We start from the raw sequence: 12,734 nt of genomic DNA on the forward strand, positions 1-12,734 counted from the left end.
AGTATGAATAATAAGATGAATTCTACTTCCAATGTTGATTTATATGAATTTAAAAACGAAAAGAAGTCTTTTTTAGTATTAAATATATATTTGGATTTGAAAACTAGAAAAATGTCTTTTAATATTCAAATATTTTAAAAAATTTAGCTTGTACAGTTAATTAAGTTTTCCTTTATGACCGCGCATAGCACGATTAAGTTATCTAGTATATATAAAATCAGCCCATCATAAAAATTTGACAATCAAATCCACGTAGCAATAACCAATGATGATCTTTATGATCTCTACTAATTCTACTCCTTAAATGTACTTTATGTTATAAAAATAAAACTAAAAATTACACAAATACACAACTTATGTTTTCAATATTACAAAAAATCTCAACTCCCTAAACATATTACAAAAATCCCAATATATACACAACTACTATGTATATATTGACTATGTTATGTATATTAATAGGAAGAGAGAGTAAATAATTAAAAAAGTGAAAGAGAGTGTAATTACTTCCAAAAGGATTGGTATTTATGTTATTTACTACATAGGTATGCCCGTACAACAACGCGTATAGTAGAATAAAATGAAGATGTAACAGCAAGAGACTCTCATTTGATTGGATGCTCACATTTACATATGATAGTGATTGTTGGATATTTACATTGATAGAGATGAAGTAAATTATGAACGTACCTGCAATTCAAACTTTGAGAACTTGCTTGGCATTTTTACTAAGCAAAAAAAAAAAACAGCAAGTAACGAATAGAACTTACAGTTCCTTCGATACATGGAACCTCTCCAAGAATTAATTACTGCCAGAAGAGTTTGACTTTCATAAGCCCACCTCCGCCCTTATAGCAATGTTCTCACCAGGTCTAACCTCCAAATTATTGTTTCTAAAAGTCGATCAAGGTGGCTTCTTTTCTCAATTGTGAAATTCCAAATCTACCCTTGTTGCACAATTGTGGAGTCAAGTACTATAGATTATTCAATGAAATTTTGTGCTCTTCTCAAAAGCTGCAAGATCTAGAAACACTTTAATAATCTTAGCGATGAAGTGACAAAAGGTTTTCCATCATATTTATGCAGGACTAATATCTGTGAACTACTACATCTAGAACAAGGATCCTGTAATACCAAAGAAGGGAAAAGGATTCAGCACCTTTCGGTAGCTCTGAGCTTCAGTTATGCTCTTTGCAGACTTAACAAGCATCCAGAAGCAAGTATGATACTGATTGTTTATGTGACCTACAAAGTCAAAGTATTGCATTGTGATGCTAGATTCATGCATTCATTCTCTTTAGTTTGACACCTGGAATGATAGGTCATTATAACTCTTATTGATTTGCCTAAATTCTTCAAAACAATGACTAAAATAAAAAGTATTCACAATCAACTTGTCCCCAAGCTAGATAGTGTCGAAGAATCTCAGAGGATGGGTAGCAAACAGATCGACCATCAAAGTAAGGTGGCTCCTTAAAGTCATTCTCAGGGAAAAATTCTTTCCATTTCATCACATACATGAAAGAAACAGATACTGAAGAAAGTTGCTGGAATACAATCAAAAGAACACGTCAATATTAGGCTAGTCAACTATGGAAGGCCGAGGGCCATCCTGCAATTGCTCAAATTGACTCACATACTGAACAAAGTTGCTGTAGAGGCAGAGATTTCCTACAAATGCCCAGAATGTTAAAAGGAGAATGCCACCATTCAGATAGATACCAAGCATTCTCAAATCAAACATTCGGAGAAACTTTCATTGTGCACAACACACTCTCAGGATCATTTATCTGATGCAATTCTGATATTCGTTAAAAGCATTTCAGTGAACTTAGATCAACTTAACCCAAATAAACTGTCATATTTTCTTAAGCAAGTGAAGATTTAAAGAGCCTTGTGATTCTTTTTGAGTTCTCTAATCATGTTACGACTACAGATACAGAGGCACTACCATAAGACTTTAGGAGCATAAATAAACGCTATCCATTTAGTCATAATTTCCAGGACATCTTATTCATGGGCACCTAGGCAATACAACTCCACTTTTCATATATGCACATCCACAGATCCACTAGCTTCAAAATCTATAAGAATATAAATGTTCCACCTTAGACTGAGAATTTCTTTAAATGATAGAAAACTCCAACTAACTATAATACTGGTGCTCGACAAATTGCCCATATGTCACCACAAGGGACAACACAGACAAATGATAGTATATCACAAACCTCACTTTCGAGCAGTCAGAAAATTTCATTTCTAATTGAATTGTAAATTGAAAGAAAGCTTCTCAGGGATCTCAAGAAAGTAGAAAAGCCCACCAAGCACATATCAACCTCATTGAATGCAGGCACGAATAATAATACAAAGTCACAACACATGCATGAGAACAGTTGAAAAGTCCCACAATAATCAAAAATTAAAGACTTCACCTTCAATTCACGAATTAGCTTCCTTTGCGTGGTTTCCCATACCTTGATTGTACAGTCCTGAGATCTGAAATATGAATTAATAAATGTTACTAACACCATATAGAAGATTTCATAAGCTAATGCTCGGATTCCACGGCTCAGTCTCTTATCTCTATATATATATATCTGTATATACATATATATGTGCACACACACCCCACCCCTCCCAAGCACACACAAAAAAAAGAGAGATCTATTCACCAAAAGGAACCAGCAAAAGTTCAATAAATCGATATCAAATGGGCCAATCACAGTAAGTAGATGCTCTCCACGAAGATCAATATAGTACATAAATAACAACAATCTATAAAATGAAATGCTCTAAAGAAATATACCCAGTGTATATAACTCCATCTCCGCCCCATTTTACACATGTTATTGCAAGTGTATGGTCAGTGAGGCAAATGAGACACTTCCTTGTGGTAACATCCCATATCCGTGCATCACCATCTTTACTTGCACTTACAAATCGGCGACATGGAGCACTGAGGTGTACAGGTTCCCAAGAAATACCAGTTATCCATTTCTTGTGGCCCTGCAACAGGTTAAGCTCAGATCATAGAATCTTCAAAGAGTTTCTTTTGAACAGTTCACAAAGCTATGACAAGTTAAAGTGAGACTGGTACTTTGGCCATCAGGGACACTGTTTTCGACAAAACTAACCAAGGAAATAAGTGCACATCACACAAAAAGCCACAACTTAAGTCAAGAAAAGACAATAGAGAACCTAGGAGAAGTTTCTTAATCTTGGTACATTCATATGTAGGAAGATAATATCAAAATTAAAAAGAAAGAAAGCATGAAAAGTTTGAAGTCAGTCTCTTAAACAGCATTCCGCAACCCTCTGATTTGACATTATAGACACTCAAAAGTTTTAAAAGACAACTAAAGAAATCAACAATTGGTCATACTATGCATATACATCCTATGACATCTACTTAGCGTGGTTCAATCAAAGAATCACCTAAACAACAAATTCTAGATACCAACAAATATAAGCATATTAGCGAATAATACCACCTATAGTAATGCTCAATTCATAGGCTCTGGCAAATGCCAATGCTATTTCTAAATTTTCAAAATATTTACGAAACTTGTCACTGCACAATTAAAGCTACCCACCGCCAACCAGAAACTAAACAATGAAAGAAATATCGGAGAGGGTCCTAAATTATCCAGCAGTTTGGCATGCAAAAGTAATCGACTAAGCAAATAATCAAGTACATAAACCTCACCCCACTCCCTATTTTTCAGAAACTGAATGACGGAAACCAACTAATAAGGTTACAAAAGCAAGGATTAAATGAGGTTTCTCTTCTAGAACTTCAAGGAGTGAAGAAGTCGTTTCAGAAGTGTAACTAAAGATCAAAACCGAGGCACAACTATTTCTTGATGACATCTAACCTGAAAAGCAGCATTACTAAAAGTCTAATCTTGCGAAATTTCTTCTCATTGGGATTTGTAGCGACATTCTTTGCATAAGTTGGCAGCGTGTTGAAAGCAGTCTTGACTTTGGCATCATCATCCTGGATCGCAAGAGGAAAATGAAGTTTGAACAACATCTCATTCATATCAAAAACCCACCGAAGGAATGTAGAATGTCATTCATAGGTTACTAAGCTCCTTGGGAGTATTTGTTGATTACTTTTCAAAAGAAAAAGCTTCCTAATGCGATACACCAAGGAAAGAAAGAAAAAAGAAGTATCCATTCTATCCTTGTATTTTAAACTCATTATAATTTGTCTAGCTTCCTAATCTGTTGCACTAAAGAAAGAAAGAAAAAAGAAGTATCCATTCTACTCTTTGTTCCAAAGCTCTAACCTGCAAGAAAGTACTCTATGTATCTGAAAAACAACTGGATGATTACCTTGTGGGTCCGTTTAAGAGTTCGCAGGCACTCTCTCATCCGCTCTGCCTTTGTAGCTGGTCTGACAGGCAAAAATGAGCTCTAACAAAAATACATACAAAAAGTTTGAGTTGGACAATATATGTCTGAATCGGACAAATCTATAAACAGAGTTTTTGAATAAATAAACATCTTTTTTTCCTCCACAACAGGTGCAGTAGAAGGTTTGGGGGAAGCGGGATCTTCTGGTGGCAAACCGAGCTTCCTTTTTCTTTCTGCCTGTAACAGTAAACACAATTGTTTCAACATGATAGAAGTGGCAGCAGGTAACTATGTTGTGAGGATTGCACTTCAAGTGATCCGGATCATGAGCTATAATTTGGTGCAGGAATTTAAAAATCATTCGAATTAGTGTAATCAAATATCTGATTTCTCCCAATGTACCTTTATTTGTGTCATTGGCCATCTAATAGTGTTAAAGATATTTTTTACTGTGTTTAGATTTGCCTTGTCGAAACTCAAAATCAAGTTATGAATTATCAAATCATTAATTGCTGCTTGAACTTTTCAACATCAGAAATGGAGGAACGTTAAGCAGCGGAAAAATAACAGCGACTTGAGTCTTGCTTATACTCTAGATATGCAACCTTTCTTTGTATAATTTCACCAAATTAAAGAGCAAGATCGTGCATGTGCTATCTTAGACTTCAACACTTATAAATCTTTCGAGTTGATTCTATCAATTAACTTTAACTATTGCAGGCTGCAGCAATGTTCAAGGTTCTAAGAAATACCCCACCAATACCTGAAACATTATTACCAGAAGGAAAAGATTTCTAGCATTGTTGTTTCCGTAGAAATCCAGCAGAGAGGTCATCAGCTAGTATGTTCGCAGAATATCAATTTGTGAGAATCTTACATCATCCAGAAGTTCCTTCTTTTGTCGAGCAACTTAACGGGATAAAACTGACAGTATGTACATTCAACCCCTTTCTTCTCCCCCTATCTCTTTTGTTCGTTATGTTTCTTCACGCCATAGTATATCGTTGACAGGAAAAGTTGCATACTCAAAGAGAGCAGCTAAGTTATAAGCTTTATTGTTGACAGGAGAAGCTGCATACTCAAACAGAGCAGCTAAGCTATAAACTTGACTCGGTGCATATATCATTAGAAAGATAGGTCCCTAGTTATATAGCTACAAAACATGACATGTTTACTTTAAGTGTATTGTACAAATTCACGGTGGTTACTATGAAGGATCCGAACGCTAAATAAGGTTTCTTCAAATCCTGTTAGGTAGCAGGATGCTTCGTGCGACGGGCGGCAATTTCACTCTTCAATTTGTGAGTTGCGACTATTACATAACACAAATCATAAGGCCGCCCTGCATGCTTCACTAATTATCACATTCCATTAATTTTTATCTCCAATTAGACATTAGGAAATGGTTTCAGAATGGTTGTCTACAAAATCTAAATTGTGTACAAAAGTATTTTGTATTATAACGATCATAGAAAAAACATGACTGAAATGTAGTATGTAGGATCAATTTTGTCTCCGACTCTCGCCAATCACCAGTACTACTCTCGCCACTCATCAGTATGGCTTGCAAAGATTTTAGGACCTAATCGGCCCGGTAAATTCTAGCAGCCAATATGCCAATGCAGTAAGTTAGATAGCGATTATACCCACTGAAACAGGAAAAACAAAGCAGGGACATACCTTGACCAGTAAATAGCAAAATGTGATTTGACTCCACCTACTCAGTCTCCTAAATCTTCTTTGTCGCAAGTTGAGAGGAAAAAGTGCCAACAACTACAAAAATAAGCATACCAAGAACAATTGATAACAATTTAAGCAATTATATGATATGAATCAGCGAAATTGAACAAAGAACAACTGTTAACAATGTAAGTAATTACCTGAGAAGAATAGGGAAGATGACAAGCGAGGAGAAAAATAGATAACGATGACCAAATCAAGAAGAGTAGCGGGTTTTGCTGAAGACAACATCTGTCAAAAATACCTCATCCGAAAATACAGAGAAATCCTACTTTTCTACTGTAAGAAAAAAAAAAAAAAAAGATTGCAACTGTTTTTTGCCCAAATCTACTGATTTACGGATATAAGATGAAATTTGCAGATTTTTGGGCTTATCAGATATAAAATAAAAAGCCCTAGAACAATCCATTTATCTTTCATCTGAAAGGCCAAAAGTCATTTAGCCAGCCCATTATGCTTTTTGTAATTGCTAAGTGAATTCGATGTACCCCAGTCGTTTCAATTACAATTGTCACAATTTAATTTAATATATTAATTAAGAAGACTAATTAATAGCATAATTATTTTATCGTAGTTACTCTATTAAATGATGTTTATATTTTAATTTAAAAAAATAATTAATACTAAGGATAAAAAAAAAAAAAAAAAAATTATCTTTTCTTGATATGTCAAAAATGATAAATAAAAGTAGAAATACAATGAAAAAAATTGTGACAAGTAAAATGGAACAAACGAGTACGAAGAACGTGATATTCTTTTAATTGAATTCATCATGTAATAAATTTGATGCTTATTACAATGTAAATGATCCACAAAGTAATTGAAAAAAAAAAAAAGAAATTTGAAAAGACGCTAGCTATTATATATATGGCATAGTGAGATCAACCCAATCCAGCAAATTTCTCAGTGAAAAGGTATGGTCACGTCCAAATATGATGATGTGAGGAAGAAGAGGAGGGATGAAAGAAAACGAAAAAGGGGAGTTTTGCTGTCGGTTATTTTATATTTCCATTCCCCAATTCTCTATCTTGTATTTTTATTTATAGAGAGTAGCGTGAGCAATTGCTTGACTTTTTTTTCATTACATATTATTTGGTCCTTATTAATCTGATGCATCTTAAAAAAAAAAAAAAAAAAAAAAATTTAAAAAATATTTTGCTGAACTAATCATATAAGCATATTTTTGTTGCTTGGCTTTTTCGTTTCTCATTATTTGACCCTTATTAATATGGTATATCTTTAAAAGAATTTATTTTAAAAAATATTTTACTAAATTAATCATACTAATAATGTCTTAGAATTTTAAATTAACTACTACATACTTTATATGTTTTTTTAATATGAAGTGTAGTATAAGGAAAAAACCTCTCGATTTCCTATTATTACATTACGAAATGTGTGTGATCAGAAGCACACCTTATGTAGCCAAACTAAACTATGGCCTTACTGAACTTCTCAAACCACGTCCTCGGAGATTGCTTCAATTCATACAGGGCTTTCTTCAATCTGCATATACTTTATGTGACTCCCCTTTCATTCCATATCCGGGTGCTATCTCTATATACATCTCCTCATGCGAGTCCTCATGCAAGAAGCATTTTTCACATCTAACTGATACAATGGCCATGATCTTTGTGTAGCCAAGGAAAGTAAGATTCTAATAGAAATGACATTTGCCTCTGTTGAAAGGGTTTCGCCAAAGAATGAACAAACAAAGTGAAACGCCTAATATTGAATATAAGAATAAAGTAAAATGAAAAAGAGGTAGTAATAGTTAAGATTGAAATATATGACAATAATACGTGAAGATGTTGTTAAATTTAGCTTTACCAAATAATTTTATATTTTTATGATAAAAAAATAAAACATAAATTTCTCTTTTATTAAAAAGTTTATAACTGAAGCTTAAAAAATTTATTTCGTATTGAAGTCTCATGTTATTTGATGATATTGTTTGTTGAATTTATATGAAAGTGTTTCAAAAGAAAAAGGCACTTTTTTGAATTTAATGAAATTTTAATATAATTTCGATGATTTTGAGGATGAAAAAGAGTAGCTTTAAAATTCAATTTTTCAATTTTACTCTTGATACATATCAAGAAAACCCCACTTTCAATTTTTACTCCACCATTAACTCATTCAAGATTTTCTTCCCTAAAATATCTCCCTAATTATCAACAATTAAATCATCTTCCTTCCTGATTTTTTCTCTTTCACTAATGCTTAAATCATCTTCCTTCTTGATTTTTTTTTCTCCATTAATGCATGCAGCTTTTTTTTTTCTCTCCTAAAATCTCATATCATTATATGGGTATTATGGTGATTCATGCATCAATACATTTTGTATGATTTTTACGGGTGATACATATGATATTAATGGGTAATACAATACAATTATTTATTTCAATTATTGGGTGATTCATATATATGGTATTATGGTGATTCATATGGTAGATACAATTATTTATTTCAATTATTGGGTAATTCATATGTTATTTTTTTGGTTTTCCAAGGTATCCCCACAGCTGGCAGCCGTGAGACTAATCCTCTGTTCCACTATCAGCGCGCTAAGCAGTTGAAAATTAACCACAAAATTTTCTCCATTCATCAGAGGTGGAGATCGAACCCCCAACCTCTTGCTTAAGAGGTGAGGTGTTGAACCACCACATCAACCCTTGTGGTTGATTCATATGTTATTAATGAAAGGTAATGATGTAGTCAGCGTAGGAAACAAAAGTAATACCAACCCTTGTGGTTGATTCATATGTTATTAATGAAAGGTAATAGTGTAGTCAGCGTAGGAAACAAAAGTAATAATATTTTTTTAAAAAATCTAAAAGCAGAATTGAAACATAATTAAAATTGAATCTAAAAAAAACAGAGTAAAATTAAAGACGAAAAAAAAGAAAAAAGATCCAAAAAAATATATCTTTCATAATTAAAGAAGAAAAAAGAGAAACATAATTAAAACACCTAAATTAAATCTAAAAAAAAGAAGAGAAAAATTAGATATCTTTCCTTAAATAAAAGAATAGAATGAATAAAAGAGAATCTATCATCTCTTAAATATATATCTTGTTAGTTTCAAATGTATCACTTTTTTATATGTATCACCATATAACATATGTACCACATTTTAAAAAATCGGAATAAAATAAAATTAACAAAATAATCAAAATTTTATGTAATATCACTTAAAAATTCAGGGATTTATGTAAGTTACCCTTAGAATTAAGGGGAAAGGACATGGATTGGACACTTTAAAAAGAAATAGTCCACAATTTGAAAATGTGGACAATTGAAGCCAGACGACCCAATTTATTTCTCTTTTTTAGCCATTTGGTCAATTGAACACATACAGTTTTTATACTCAATTGATACACTTTTATATTACATTGATACATTTTTTTTTAAAAAAAGGAAATTTTATGTAAGCACATGCAGTCCCTATACCCAATCGATACTCTTTTATACCACATGCATACACTTTTATAACAAGAGAGAAGGGAAACCTAGGCATGGATATGCAGTGTTCATATACCCAATTGATACTCTCTTATACTAGATTGATACATTTTTATACCACATCGATACAGTATATATACCGCATAAATACACCTTTTACAGAGGAAATCTGTGCAAGTATATACAATAATTGCAACTAAAGATTGTATAGAATGTACAGAAATTATGTAATTGTCATATAGAATAGGTATATAAACTGTAAAGTTATTGTACAAAATATATTTTTTATGGTGTATACAAATTATATCAATGTTATATAAAAATATAAAAATAAAATAAATAGCATCATCAATTAGTTAGAAAAGAATAACTACAAACTTATATTTGATTGTTCCAACAATAAAGAGCAAATTATTATTTATTGTACTAAACCGGCAGGAAAAATGAAACTAGAAAAAAAGCTCAAAAAAAAAAAATGTAAAATGACAACTATAAAAAACGAAAATAAAAAGTAGAAGAAGCTTACCAAAGTTGGTCGCTATTTGGTCAACAAATGCGGCTATAAATTGGAAATTAAACATTAGCTATTTTTTGAGATTAGTTTCAGCCGAGTTAAGCGTGAATTGCTATTTATCAAATTTTTTATTTTAGAGGCTATTTTAGAATATTATTTTAATTTTAGGTGTCATTTTTGTTCTTTTCCTTAAAATTAAATTGTTGATTATAAAGAAATATCGGCCCAAAAGAAATGTTACTCTTCGAAGGTAGAGACAAAAATTAGGTAGACACTTAACATATTATTGAATATAATAATAAAGAAAAGATATGTTTGAAAATTTATGCAAACATCAATGCAAATAAATTAAAATTAGTAAAATAAAATAAACAAAAGGACAATAATGTCTTAAATGGTGCTTCACCTAATATAAAATTCAAGTTAATCTCAAACATTAAAGCCCATAATTATTTTCAAAAATGGAGAAAATAATAAAATTAAGTGATAATAATATAGTGCTTTAGAATATAAAATCTAATCCATTTAATTCTGAGAATTAATTTTTTTAATTATTGAATATTTTTAAAATATTTCATAAATTCAATAAGAATTTTATAATCGCGACAATTGCCTACTGTTTAATTATTGGGTGAATCCTACATAGACGATAGATAGAGAGACAAGGAAACAGATACCTTTGCATTTGAAAAGATTATTAAACATCTGTGTCATTGTTAGATCTTCCACACTGGGGGCACAGACTTCTTCTAAGGTGTTTGGGGGTTACTGACTTCTTTTTCTCTCATATTCGTAACTATTGCTTTGACAAGTGTCAGGATTTAGGGGTAAAAAACTGATAAAAGTACGTGCTTGGTACTTGACTACTGGTCGAGAAATACATTATTAATACTTGTTCATTGTTAAATGCTTACTCCGTTTCATTTTACTTGTTCTAAATTAACTTAGAATATTGATTAAGAAAAATATTTAATAACATGATTAGTTTATTATAGTATTCTTATTAAATAACATTTACATTTTAATTTAAAGAAAAACGTAATTAATGCAAAAGATAAAATATGAAAAAAAAAATTGTCTCTTCTTGATTTGCAAAAAATGACAAAAAAATAAAAAATCAAATTAGAAAATTTGGGACAAGTAAAATGGGACAGAGGAAGTACATGTTCTTTTCCTGATTCTATTAAATTACATTTGTTTATTACTCATCTCTATTTAGTATTTCCTCAATTTTATTTTACTTAGTCAGTATTGACTTAACATATCCCTTAAAGAAAACTTTAATTGAAGATGTATTTTACTAAATTAATATCATTAATGATGTTATGCAATTCTAAATTTGATTATCATTACTTTATGCAGTCATTTCATACTAAAAGAACAAAGAAAAAAATATAACAAAATTTTCATGATTTAATAAATTAAATTAATTAATTAAAATAAATATTTTTAACATTAGAGTCAAGTAAAATAAAATAAAGGAAGTACTTCTCTCTTTGCACCATATTATAATATTTCTCATATTTATTGTTAATGATATATATATTATTATGCGCGGGCGTCTTGGAGTAACTAGTAAAATTGTTGCCATGTGACCAGAAGATCACGCGTTCAAGCCATGAAAACTACCTTTGCAAAGTAAGATTGTGTATAATAATGCACCGGGCTGTCCTTTATTATTGTTGGTGGGATCTTTTCCTAGACCTATCGCATAGCGGAAGTTTTAGTGCATCGTGCTGCCTTTTTTTTATTGTTAATGATAAAGTGAAAACAAACAATCAATGCCTTTTTTTATTGTTAATGTAAAGTGAAAACAAACGATCAATACAGAGCTTTAGTACATCAGACTACTCTTTTTAATTATAAATAATAAAGTAAAAACAAACAATCAATGCATAGCTTTAGTGCACCGGACTATCCTTTTTTATTGTTAATGATAAAGTGAAAACAAACAATGAATATATCTTATTTTTTAAAATAATAAGTATTATAAACTAAAGCATGATAAATCTATAATCTATATCTATATCTATAATTTATAATCTATATCTATAATCTAAATCTAAAATCTAAAATATATTAAAGGTGTGAAGACCTTAAAAAGGTGATTTGAACTTTTTATCCTTCATTAAAATACTCTGTAATAGACAAAATCGTCTTTTTACTTTTTATATTATTATTTAATATATTTATTTTTTAAATAAAGAGTCATAAAATATATGATAAATTTTACAAATTAAAAAGTACTAAAATATATGGTAAGAATTATTAAAAAAAATTACTAGTATTTATAAAGTTCTAAAATTTACTATAAAAAGAGGAGAGAAAATTGAAATAATCGTACACTTATTTTTGGCAAAGAAGGGAATACAGAAGCATACCTTTTTTAATGTTATTAAAATTTTATCTCTTACAAGTCTTTCTAATTTGGCAAAAAAGTCTCCATAGTTTAATTATTTTCGTAATAATTAGGGGTTTGAAATCAATTAAAAATGAAGTGTTATTTTTTTCTTATTTGAATTATATAATTTAGGACTTTTAAATTAATATATTATTTTTTTCTTATTTAGGATTCTCTTATATATACGACAGAAAAATATCAGCATCACCAACTAAAATAATGTATTAATTTTTTCTTATTCGAGTTATGTAATTT

At 30.7% G+C, this 12,734-nt stretch overlaps 1 long non-coding RNA gene across 2 annotated transcripts; it reads right to left on the minus strand.

Moving 5' to 3' along the window:
* Window positions 1-479: 479 nt before the first annotated feature.
* LOC107877783 lies at window positions 480-7,196 on the minus strand. 2 transcript variants are annotated; one of them, XR_001676514.2, is made up of 9 exons: window positions 6,240-7,196; window positions 6,040-6,132; window positions 4,339-4,596; window positions 3,876-3,997; window positions 2,807-3,006; window positions 2,433-2,496; window positions 1,160-1,245; window positions 771-1,023; window positions 480-690 (listed from the first exon to the last, which is right to left on the minus strand). It is a non-coding gene; the product is annotated as an uncharacterized LOC107877783 (long non-coding RNA). The 2 variants fall into 2 exon arrangements; XR_007042697.1 differs by having other exon boundaries at window positions 771-1,014; window positions 6,240-6,492.
* Between the last annotated feature and the right edge of the window lie 5,538 nt (window positions 7,197-12,734).

This window comes from Capsicum annuum, chromosome 7 (assembly GCF_002878395.1).
Source record: "Capsicum annuum cultivar UCD-10X-F1 chromosome 7, UCD10Xv1.1, whole genome shotgun sequence".
In the NCBI taxonomy this organism is placed as follows: domain Eukaryota; kingdom Viridiplantae; phylum Streptophyta; class Magnoliopsida; order Solanales; family Solanaceae; genus Capsicum; species Capsicum annuum.